Source organism: Cibotium barometz, chromosome 22 (assembly GCF_041138505.1).
Source record: "Cibotium barometz isolate CiBa-2024 chromosome 22, ASM4113850v1, whole genome shotgun sequence".
NCBI lineage: Eukaryota > Viridiplantae > Streptophyta > Polypodiopsida > Cyatheales > Cibotiaceae > Cibotium > Cibotium barometz.
Genome location: NC_141067.1, coordinates 40,599,736 through 40,612,540, shown reverse-complemented (window position 1 = coordinate 40,612,540; position 12,805 = coordinate 40,599,736). Strand labels below are relative to the sequence as shown.

Below are 12,805 nucleotides of genomic sequence, written 5' to 3'. Positions count from 1 at the left end.
TATTCACCAATTAACTTCAATAGCATTTAAAAAAAACCATACCAATTAAACTTCTCAAGCTTGAGAGGGGTTGAGAAGAGAGAATCATTGAGAAATCATAGAAAAGATCAAAATTCAATATACTTACCTTATGATTTGCTTGATTCTTTATTCACGGTAGAGGCCCCCAACCAATCAATTGGTTTAGTATGTTGATGGAGCCACCAATGGGGATTGAAGAAAGAGAGAAGTGTCAAAAACTAGTGAATTATTAAAGAATTCACAGTTCTTGGCTTAGGTGGAGTAACATAGCATAAGACACTATATATTTTGGCTTAGATGGAGTAGAGTAACAAAGCATAAGACACTATCTAATTTGGCTTAGGTGGAGTAGAGTAACAAGGCATAAGACACTATCTAATTTGGCTTAGGTGGAGTAGAGTAACAAGGCATAAGACACTATATATTTTTCAACAAGGGGAGGCTTCTATTTATAGGAAAATTTGAGCTCCTAACCAAACAAACTGATTCTAGAATTTTCCAAGTCAGTTTGGTTGAATTTGGACTAGATTTGGATCTAGTTTGGTTACTTTTTGATTCGGTTTGGTTCCATTTTGATTTGGTTTGGTTCAAGAGAGATGAGAGATAAAAATATCACATTATTTTTGAGTTTAAAACTCATTCAAGCATGTGAAATATGCACCTCCTTTAAAGAATTCCCCTTCCTTACATATGTGTCAAAATTTTATTGCTCATAGTTTTTTACTAATAAACCTTGTACATTTTCAACTCTTCATCTTATGTGAAATGTGCACCTCCTTTAAAGAACTCCTCTTCCTTACATATGTGTCATAGTTTTTTTACTAATAAACCTTGTACATTTTCAACTCTTCATCTTATGTGAAATATGCACCTCCTTTAAAGAACTCCCCTTCCTTACATATGTGTTTATTTACTAATAAACCTTGTACATTTTCAACTCTTCATCTTATGTGAAATATGCACCTCCTTTAAAGAACTCCCCTTCCTTACATATGTGTTTATTTACTAATAAACCTTGTACATTTTCAACTCTTCATCTTATGTGAGCATTTACTCAATTTTTGGGTATCTTCTTTTACAAATTGGATTTATCTCCTCCCTACACATGGATTGATGCTATTGGCCCATAGGAACCTTAATTGGACCATAGTCTAAAGATTTATGAAAATCTAGACCCTTAGGCTAAGGTTCTTTATACCTATTTCCAATTAATTCCAATTGCACATTGGAAAATTCTTTTTAAATTTCTGTTTCAGGGGAGCTCATCTGAATTATAAGAGATATTTTTCTATCCAGAATTATTCAGAATCTGAATATTCTCTCTCTAGAATATTTTCTCTCTCTAGGTTAAAACAGTCACAAACAAGATCTCTTATATTTCAGAAAAGGAATTGATTACAGGGAAATATACTAGACATCAAAAAGGGTTGGGGGAGGAATCTTACATCTGGAGTGGGATCATGATAAGATTTGCTTCAAACTTACCAATTTGAGCATAGGAGTCAATAATGCCAATTTCAGCTTGATCTAGTGATTCATGAACTCAATTCTAGTTCTGAAAGTTGTTTCCAGTATGTAGATGACCTAGGCAAGCTGAGCATGTGATCAAAATTTAGTTTTGACCTAAACTGATGGGACACACGTGTCCCATTGTTTTGCTGATAGGAAATGAATTTTGGCCTTTTCACACTTGTGGCTTGTAGATCACACTCTCCTCTTTCTAATGATACCTTGAAAACCTAGATTGGACAATTTTTGACCTCCGAAATGTCAGTTTTAGTGTGGGGAACGCTCTTTTTGTCCAAAGTACAATTTCGGTGGTTTTGGTGGTCAAAAGTGGTTCAAGTTTTGATATAATGATATATTTAAAATGTCCTAAGCAAGGGCAACCTTGCTATGCACTCTAGACCCAGATCTGATCACTTTTGATGGGACACGCGTGTCCCATGATTTTGATGATAGAAAATTGAGTTTTGGGATCTGATTCATGCAGGTTGTAGGAAATGATCTCGTAAATCCAAATATATAAAAATATCCTAATTTGGACAAGATTTGACCCCTCAAATGAGTGATTTGGTGAAAAAATCCACTAGTTACGTTTTTGCCTGTGTCTCACCACTTTTCACCCTTAATGCAAGCAAAATGAATTTCAAAGTGAAAAGTAAGCTTAGACAGGTCATGTATAGGCTCTACCCAAGCTGTAGGAGGCTCCTTAGCTCAAAATGATGAAGATTGATGGGACACGCGTGTCCCATGCAACTCACAGTAGAAAATGATTTTTTCAGTCTAACCTAGTGCAGGTTCTAGATCTTGTTTTTCTCATTCTATTGATATAAAGAACCCCAAATTTGGACAAGATTTGCCCATCCAAACATGTGATTGAAGGTTATGGTCACTAGTGCACTATTTGAGTTGAAGCGCAAATGGACTGTTTCGAGCGGGATGGTTGATGTTTTACTTACCCTACTCCTAGCACACATGTATATACATCTAATCTATGAGAAAAACCTAATTAATGGATGATTGAAATGACAAAAACGCTCTAATCTATAGAACAAAAAGATGCTCCAAAGAGCTCATATGAGTCCTAAATCCTAAATAATATGCATATGGTTATCATTTAAGGAGGAAATGAATGTTCCACACCCAAACCTCTCTCAAACAACCTCCCCTAATCCTAAATGCAAGCCCAAGGTGATCCTTGATCCCTCGGTCACCTACGAGAGCCTTGGAATCCCCGACTCCAATCCCTCACACTAACTAAATGAATGGTAGTGATGTGATATACTCACCTACATGCTAGCCCAAGAGTGTCCCAATGATTACTCTAATCTAGGTCTTGACTCCCCGGCAGCGGTGCCATTGTTAGCTGGTCGCCCGCGACGGACGTCACTAAGCATAGCTTTTAGCACTAACAAATTATCAATGCTAGGGAGTTACCCGATTAGTGCATGGAGGCTACGTGGAAGTGTCAAATCCACGGTAATCATTCGTGCTCACAAAGGAAGAGGGTTACTTGCATCAATGTATCCACACACACACACACACACACACAAGGGACTCTTCTCACGAGGTTAATCACTTGATTAATAAGTGCATAAGGTAGAGATTCAATGTGCAAAGGAGTGAGAAAGCATTCAATGGTACAAAGCAAGCCTTAATGGTGATTAGTGAAGCTTAATACACACACTAACATAGAGGGAAAGAGGGTAAAATCCAACAACCCACTACTCAAATGTACAAATTAGTGCTTCCCTTAGCATGAGCAAGTCATTGCTACACCATTTAAGCACTTAGACACAAAGAAAATGTTGCTTAACCACCGATTAATCACACATTTAAGCTCTTTTTACCTAGAGCACACACAAGCTAAAATTGACCATACTTAATCAAAATCAATGATTGAAAGCTTGTACAAGAGACAATAACACATGTAGAAACCTTGCCTTGCATTAGAATGTGGAGAAGATACAAGATGTGCGCGTAGGAAGCGCCACAAGAATCACCTTCTACACTTTGAAAGAGCTCCCTCTAGTTTTAGCTAAGTGAGGTTATAACAACATCCCTAAAAAACCCTAACTTTTGACTTATATAGTCTCTCTTAAAATCTAGGGCTTTTTTAAAGGATAATCAAGCTTTTGAATATTATAAAATGGAAGCCCTTGGCCCCGGTTAATCATAGGTTTTTTTACAACGGGAGATAATCGGCTTCTTTCAAAAAGATTACAAGGCATTTTGCGGGAAATGATATTTAGGCAAAATTTGTAGTCCCGCTACTTTTTCTTGTGCTTTCCTTTGTCTCCTTGTTGCCGAAACAATTGCTCAAAGCTGTGAGTCGCCTCTTATAAGAATCTTCTATATATTACAACTTTACAACAAATGCCTCAACTAATCTTTGAGCAACAAAAAAGTGACTCTTGTAGTGCGAGATTTCTCCTAGCTACCTTGTGCATTCATGCTTGATTTCCCTCATGTGAGTAGATGTTGTTACTCTTCTCAAGGAGGAGTAGGTATTAGTTAACACCTTCCATGTTGTGGTTGTTATCATATGTAAAATCTCTTAGATATTCTTGTGATATATGTGAAGTAGTCAATCAATCTTAGCTTCTCACTTGGTAAATAAAAGGTTACCAATTGCTAGAATAAGGACATGGTGTTCATACTTATTCAAGCAGTCTTTCCTTTCTGGCAAGCTCATGCTGTGTAGCTTGTGATAGTGCATTAACCTATGTTCTTCTTAATGAGAGATAACTAACTTTAACTGAAAGCCTTTACAAACAAAAACCTTCTTTGAACCTTGAATCTATCACTCCAACAATAGGTTGGGCTTGTAGAATCTATCACTCCAACAATAGGTTGGGCTTGTAGACTTCTCTTGCATGCCGATTTGACACTAATAGTACTTTGGGCGAGCTCTTTGTTTGATTTTACTTGAAGCTTTATTTGGGCACATTCATTTAGGCATTTTAGAAGGGCAACAGGAAGCTAATTGCATGGGTGTATAACCATGTATTAACAAATCTTATGTTTAAACCTTATCATAGCTTCTTTCATAGTAGACGATACATAATAATTTTCATAACGACTTCATGGAGCTGATGATTATGACAGATTTGAAGTAGATAGAGCAAGCACCTTGGATTTTTTAGAAATGTGGAAGAGGGAAAAGATATTTTAAAGAAGCTTTACGCTACACTTTCTTACTCTGTATGCTAGTCATGGCACACACATTCACAGGAAATCCAAAAATTGATTCTGAGATGTTATTTTAAACAAAAACTCCTTCCTGTAAGATAGACAGGTTAATTTTTTTACACACTCATTAAAAAATAATTTCTAATACTAACTTAATTCTCGTTTGACTAAGTTTCTTGGTCGGAAATTTTATCCTCCTTTCTCTGATTTGTGCCATTTTTGCTGAATATATACACATAATAAGGCTCACACATTAAGCCTCTTGTGGGCTAGAAGCACTCAATAAAAAAGCTTCCTTTTTATGGCCGGTTACACACACCATGTAGGAAATTAAAACGTCACTTTCCTTTACCCAACATCTCCTCCTAGAACAGCCTGAGCTTTCCTGAACATGCTCTCTATAGGCTAGGCATGCAACAAATTCTTTCACCCTCTCTGTGCAACTTGGACAGAGCAATAGTTCACTCTCTCTTTCACTCTCTCTCTTTGATTATGGATTGTGCAGCAGAGAATTTCTCCTTCAACTAATAGAGGTGCAAAACTTATCTTCTCCCATCCTCCCTCAGTATGGTTGGATAGCAGTTGAGCTACTTCTCTTTCTCTTTGTTGTGCCTATGATGATGTAGGCACAAAGTTCTATTTCAGTGCACAAGCCAAGGGTGACTATGCTTGTATGTCAAATATACTTGAGATTTTCACTGAAGATATGCATGAAGGTGATTGGCTTCACATAGGACGTTACTTGAGTACTTTGTGAAGGTAGAAAAGCTGGTCTGATTCAGAATTCAAGAGAATCCGAAGAAAAGCATATGGATATTTCTTAAAAGATAGATACCTATGGAAGCATCCAAATCATAGGAGTGCTATGCCACAGAGGGTTATATGTGATAAAGAGACTCAATGGAAGCTCATCAAAGAGTTTCATGAGAGTCTATGGGCAAGACATCAAAGTGTATGGGCAACTTTTTCTAAGGTAAAAGAAAGGTATTGGTGGAAATGCATGTATAAAGATGTAGCTCAGTCTGTGGAAACATGCATGACATGTCAAATGTATTCAAATGTACGGCATCATGATGGGATGCATCCTACTTACCCACCTACAAATGGGTAGTGGACTTGGTTACAATGCCTTTGTAATTATGGCTAATACGGTACATAGTGCTTGCAAGAGAAGACTTGACAAATCAAGTAGAAGGTTGTGCTCTCATGACAAAGAGTACTGAAACTGTATGCAAGTTTCTCTTGGAAGATGTGATTTGGATGCATTGGGAAAGTAACTGCTGACAGAGGTGAATTAGATGCTGAAGAAACAAGAGAATTCTTTTCTACGATAGGCATCAAACTAGCCTTAACATGTGCTTATAACCCTGAAGGCAATGGAAAAAGTGAATGTGGACATCCTCCAATCATCAAAGCTTTGGCTAAAGCATGCAAGGGTGAAATGCCTGAGTGGCCAAGGTTATTACCGTATGCTTTATGGGCAGACCGTACAACTCATAGCTCAATGATAGGATACATGCCTGCTAAATTGATGTATGGTCAAAAGCCAGTGATGCCAATTGCGGATGTAATTCCTACATGGAATGTATTACCTTGGGAAAATGGTATAAGTAGGGAAGAACTACTTGCTTTACATATCCAGCAATTGGAAAGAAATCCTGAAGACATTGAAATTGCAAAAGTCTGACTAAAGGATGCAAGATTGAAGAATAAAGAGAGGTTTGACAAGAGACATAGGCTCAGAACAAAGCCTATTGAAGAAGGGGATTGGGTACTGATGTATGACACAGCACCATAAGGAAGCTATCAAAAAGATGGTTTGGCCCATATGTTGTGAAGCATGTACATGGGAATGCTACATTTTCCCTAACTGAACTTGATGGGACTGAATACAGGTTCCAATAGCAGGAAAAAGGATCAAGCTATTCAAGAAAAGGGATGACATAGACCCTTTTGAAACATGGGAATGCGAGGATGAAAGCCTTGATAACAATGCTAGATCCTGGAATGAAGAAGTATAGGATGATGTGCCAGAAATTGATGAGAATGAGGGTGACATTCAAATAAGCATGAGAATGAGGGTGACATTCAAATAAGCATAGATTTAAATGAAGACTAAACCTACAAAGTAACTTGGTGGCACATACCAAAGGATGTGCAAGTTTAGAGGGGGTGGATGTCGTGCTGTGGCATGCCCATGCAGTAAAAATATGCTCAGTCACCAACTCATGTGATCTCAGATGCATGGGCATGCTACCAATATTGTACATGTTGTATATATGCTTTGCAATGTTAGCTTTTGTGAATATTTAAAGGATACATGTAGGATTTAGTCTAGCTTTGTGTGAACAAATGCGTGGCAGTGAGGTTTTTGTAGGGTATCTAGAATTATGTATAGTTATCAATGTGGAGAGCTTGGATAGGTATCCCTCCAAATTTAGTGACATGTACTTCAATGATTAATATGTGGTAGAAACAAAGGTCTACTAGAAGAAGGACAAGCCCTTTTTATGAATATGGGCACCATCTATGGTGTGGGTACAAGTCTAGGGAGTTACATTTTCACGGTTGTCCATGTTGGGCATATAGGGCATTTAGAAAATCAGTAAGAATGATCTCAGACATGCCATCTTTAGATTACTCTGTAATTTTGGTTTACCCTCTCTGGTGCTTGCGGTAAATGTGCAAATGACATTGTGGGGAGATGGGCCATTGAATGGGCAATAAAGTTTGACATAAGCGATGGGTTAGCCTATTCACTCATGGAAAATATCGAAGTAGACATTGGTCAAAGTGAGGGACATTTGATGTGAAGAGCATATAACTGTGGGAATGATCCCCAAGTAGTGAGAAATGTAATTATAGAAAAGAAGCATGTAGAAGAAAAGAGGGCTGCCTCTTATGAGAGTGGAAATACAAAATCTCGAGACACACTGGGGCCTGGAACACGCTTAGGGGAGGGAGGAGTGGATGCCTTTTTGGCCATCTGCTGATTTTTGGTTCTCAGGAGAAAGTGTATGTGTGCCCAACACATAAGAATAAAAAAATAAAAAAAACAACCAAATCCACAAAAAAATGCAAGACAAAGTATTGCAACTTATGCACTTACGATCGGGCAGAAGCATTGGCTCTGGTTGAAGTCTAGTGTCAAGAGTAACAAGGATGCCACCAACTCTTGTACCTATAGTAGAAGACACAACCTCTGAAGCAAGCAAACCCACATCTCTATCCAAAAGTGAAGTATCCTTTGCAATGGGTGATGTCCATGGGAAAGATGATGGGACTAATGGACTCAATGGACTCCATCTTGACACTAAGCTCTTGTATTTAAGAACCAATGTACATGGTGCAAAACTATATAGAAATCGGGAGAGCCACGTAATGGTCAAGATAGAGGATATTTTCTCCCATGTGAGCTCAAAGTATGGGTCAATTCTCAAGGTGACCAATACATGAGCTTAATTGGGATATGCTATGTGCTAACCCCATATTTTGAGCATATGGATTCCACAGGCATGATTCACCTTGGAGAGGAAGGATGCACAATGCCCACCCCAAATTTGATGGACCATTGAGAGGTTTCACCTCCATAGAGACCTTCATGAATGGTGGGTTGTGAACCAAGTGCACCACCTTTGCCCTCATTGGGACCGAAAGAGGTAACCTCAAGACCTCTTGACATCTCAATTCCAATTTACACAATGCAAATGAAAAGGGTGTGTGTATGTGGACAATGTTGGTGCACTCTTGTACCAAAACACAAGTGGAATCATCTACAAAACAACTATCATGGATGGGCAAGAGTATCCCCTAGAAACTACACTCTATGTCTTTGAGGGAAGCGATTCCTTCCTGATAAGCATGAATGACAATTGGGATAACAAATATGAGGTTCTTTTGCCAGAAAAATTAGGACACTATACGTGGCAAGGCAAGAAAGTCTTTAGAGAAGAAGCTCACATTGTACCTAGAGTTACAGCCAGGCAACGAGAAGAAGAGTATGACATACCTACCCCCACCTATATGCTGCCTCTAACATCTACTTTTGCTAGTTGGAATATAAGTGTAGGAGGTAGACCTCCCCTTCCTGAATGAGAATGAGGAGCTCCTCATAGTAGAGAATCTTTTAGATCTATAGATCTAAGAGTAAGCAGAGCCAATATGGGGCATTATGGGACTCTAGCAAAGAGATTCAGAATCCCTATAACAAGACCCAGAGCTAGGATAGATCTAAGGGATAGAAAATTCTTTATGGGAGGCTAGATCAGCTAAGAAAATTTGACTCACTAGCCTTCAAAATTTCATCCAAGAGTTTGATGGAATAGGAGATCCATATGAGCATGTGGCTTCTTATCACCAACTTCTTTACGGGGAGGGAATTAGAGACGTACACACAAAAGTATAGGGGTTTGGTTTGACCCTGGTCTTTTCTAGTTTCAAACACTTAATTTGTATGTGCTCTATGATTTTGATGTACTCATAAAGTAGTTCATTGAAGCCCATTCCAAAATTGGGATTAAACACAACACGTTCACAGAAATCTTGAACTTTAAATAGAAAGAATAGGAAATTGGCAAGTGTAGACCGACTAAAGCAATACATTGCTTGATGTCCAAAATCCAAAGTTCCCAAGGAGGAACGCCTTATTTCCTATTTCTTAGAAGGATTGTGTGATGACCATATCTATATGACTCTTTTCTCACAAAACCACACAGATTTTGACACATGTTGCTTTGAAGCCCAGAGAATAGATTATAATCGACAAGGAAACCCATTAGGAGACAGTAATCAAGCTATGAGGGTAGTGGTAGAGTAGGACCAAAAGCTTAGAAAATAGCAGACTTGGTGGTTTGCATGCTTAGACAAGACCTAAGAATGAACCCTAGTAGGCCTTCTCACAATTTCCTCTAGAGAGCAGAGTGCTACCCCTTTGAAATGGAGCAACTCCTATCAAAGATAGGGGAATCATGAGACTAATGAGTGCTACAGTCGTCTCATCAAAGATATCTTAGAGAAATAGGAGAAGCCCTGAATCAAGGAGTATTTGCTCAACCTAACCAAAATTCAATGGACAAAGCCAGACCAGTCCTGGGTACTCAACCAACACCCCTGATACTATCCCACTATGCTATATAACCCAAGAGGAGGCAACTAGCTCATGAAATAGGGAAGAAAATCTTTCCAGTGAGTTGGATGTCAATCCTATGAGAGACTATACCCCAAACTATGAAAGTCTGAATCCAGTTCAACTGATCACAATGAACGCTCAAACTCTTATGCTTTTGACCAATGGTGGCTATATACAATAAGGAGGGTACAACTAATAGAGAACTTCAGCAAGTCCCAATGCTTCCACCATAGCTAGGCCATGCTTTGAATGTGGTTTAGACCATTGGGTTAGATACTACCCTAGGATAAGGGAAGGTGATGCAAGACCAAGAGGACCAAGCTGGCCAAGAGTCCCTCGATACTACGAAGGATGCAATATTGAACATCTATCTAAAGACTACTCAGGTAAACTGGCCGACCTAGTTATGACACCTCACACTACTCTAGGATTCATTGAGGTGGTACTTCCTCTAAGTGAATCCAAGAGTATAGAGGAAGTTGTGCCCATTAATAGAGGAAGTTGTGCCCATTAATATAGTCACAAGGTTATATAGAGAAAAAAACAGTTAGAGGAAGACCAGGAAAAACGGGGGAGCATGGTTGAAACTCAAAAGACGACTAAACAAACTCGGAAAAGATGGCATAAAAAGGACTCAAAAGGTTCCAAGGGATCAGTCCAATATGAAGCATTGACTAGGGAAAACTCCGAGAAAGATGTAGGAAGTAAAGGGAAAATGACTAAACAAAGAACGAAAAGGGATTAGGATACCGATTGCGAGAGAGAGAGAGAGGGAGGGAGAGAGAAGGTAATGAGAGCAAGGTTACTAAAAATAAAACCAGATTGGATAATATTAATCTACATAGAAAGAGAATGAGATGGGGAAAGACATAACCTGATAAAATTAAGCCTATTATTCAGTCAATTCTCTCTCTCTCTCTCTCTCTCTCTCTCTCTCTCTCTCTCATAGACAGGCCTATGTGAAATCATATGTGACCTTTCCCTTCTTTAAACAAACAAAAAGTTTAGCTTACTATATTGAAAAGGGTTTACTCTTATAAAAAGGAAGATCATACTTTTGTTGAGAGAGAAAGAGACACTACAAGAGAGTTGGGCCTTATCGGCACAGATACTAGCACCAGTTGACTTTGCTCGAAAATTTTTGCTGTTGGTATCTCCATCGAAAACCATGTTGGTATGGAGTTGCCAATATTTGCATTGGTATCTGTGTTGCTCTACCTGCCCTTTTTTTTGGACGTAATTTTTAGCACCTATACTAGTGTCTTTTTAGGAACAAATACTGGCACCTAAAAATCTAGAGTTTTTTTTGCGACTAGTCATTTTTAATGTTTTTGGCATTTCTAGTTTGTTTATGATGTAGCAAATACCAAAAAGTGAGTTCTCAAGGAGTTTTATATAAAATTTATGATAAATATTTAATTTTGCTATCTATTAGACACTAAGCATAATATGTAAAACAAGATATACAATGTATATGTCTAATTCTCTAAATATAATGCCTAAAGGATTATCCTATGTGTATAACACTTCACACAAAGTATAATGCAAAAGTGTTATGTGCTATGTATATGTGTAATATGCTAATCATAATTCTTAAAGTGGTATGTACTTAGCGTAATGCATACATATTATGCACTATGCCAAATAAAGAGTTTTATAATGCCTAAATCGCTATGTGTAATGTACATGCCTAATGTCTAAATCGCTATATGCAATGTACATGCCTAATGCCTAATGATAATGCTAATATCTAAATGTCATTAGAAAAAAAGGGAGCTCATTTTGGGGCCTTTTACGGTTTGGAAAAATAAGCTCTCAACCAATCAATAGAGGGCCAACATAACGTTGAAAATTCACAAAAATAAGAGAAAATAGATAAAAGAAACAATACTTTATGTAGGTACAAGCGTGCTACATTAATGTGGAGATTAGTTTTTTATTCTCACAAGATCTTTGGACATGAAGATAGAATCTAGTCTGACATTTTCTCTGACACGGGCCTTCCCGCTTCCACCTTCCTTTGAACTTTGAAATGTTGTGTTTCCTTTCCTTCGAAAGGTCTACCATTCTACACCACTGCCTCATTGTGCAGCAGCCTCTTCTTTTCCAAAACTGCTCCTTTGATCCTGTTTGGCTTAGAGTAAGATGTTTCTTGTCAACTGTCTGTCTGCCCACTTTCTCTTTCTTGAAACTTCACTTTGTTATCTTGTTTACATTACTTTGCTGTTGTTACAGATTCACAAGGTCTCCATGGTGAATAAAAACTATGGCTGTTCTTGTGGAAGACGCTCTGTGGAGGATGATAATGCTATGAAGGCAGAATTATACCACACATCCTTACCCCGTCGACCTGCTGCTTCTTCTATTTCTTCGGTAGAGAATTCAAGTATAGTTAAAACGGAAGGAACTTGGGAAAGGTTTAGTGTTTCGAAAGGAGCATGGGTGCTCATGCAACCTAGTAAAAGAAAGAGATCCCAGACAAAAAACATTTTCTTGGCGTCATGGAAGGGAAGAGTACGAGATTTTAAAATCACCAGAGGGAAGATATCGATGAAAGAAGTTTTGATTCAGTATGTGTACATGCATAAAGAACTTGTCTTGCGAGACTATCCAAATGATCTTCCGCAACACAAGCCCAATTGTATATTTTTCTATTATGGTTTTGTTCTTTATGAGGTGTATGGATTTTTAAGATGAAGCTTTCTTTCTTTGCTTATTGACATTCTTGTGTTATTTTATTTCAGATTTATATCCTTCATCGTATGAGACATGGCAAAACATCGATTGTATTCTGGGATTTATAGATGTTTTGCATGGATCGATAGGAGAACAACAATACCAAGGTCGATGTGCAACAGAGCTAGCTCAATCGGGTATATTTTTTACTGATTATTTTTATCAGTTGTTGCTGGACAATGCTAACACACATGGTGTGTTAAGAAAACAAGACCTTCCGGCATG

General features: G+C 38.1%; 1 pseudogene; it reads left to right on the top strand.

Moving 5' to 3' along the window:
- The first annotated feature begins 8,321 nt into the window (after positions 1–8,321).
- On the top strand, positions 8,322–8,979 carry LOC147626608 (uncharacterized; annotated as a pseudogene).
- The last annotated feature ends 3,826 nt before the right edge of the window (positions 8,980–12,805 follow it).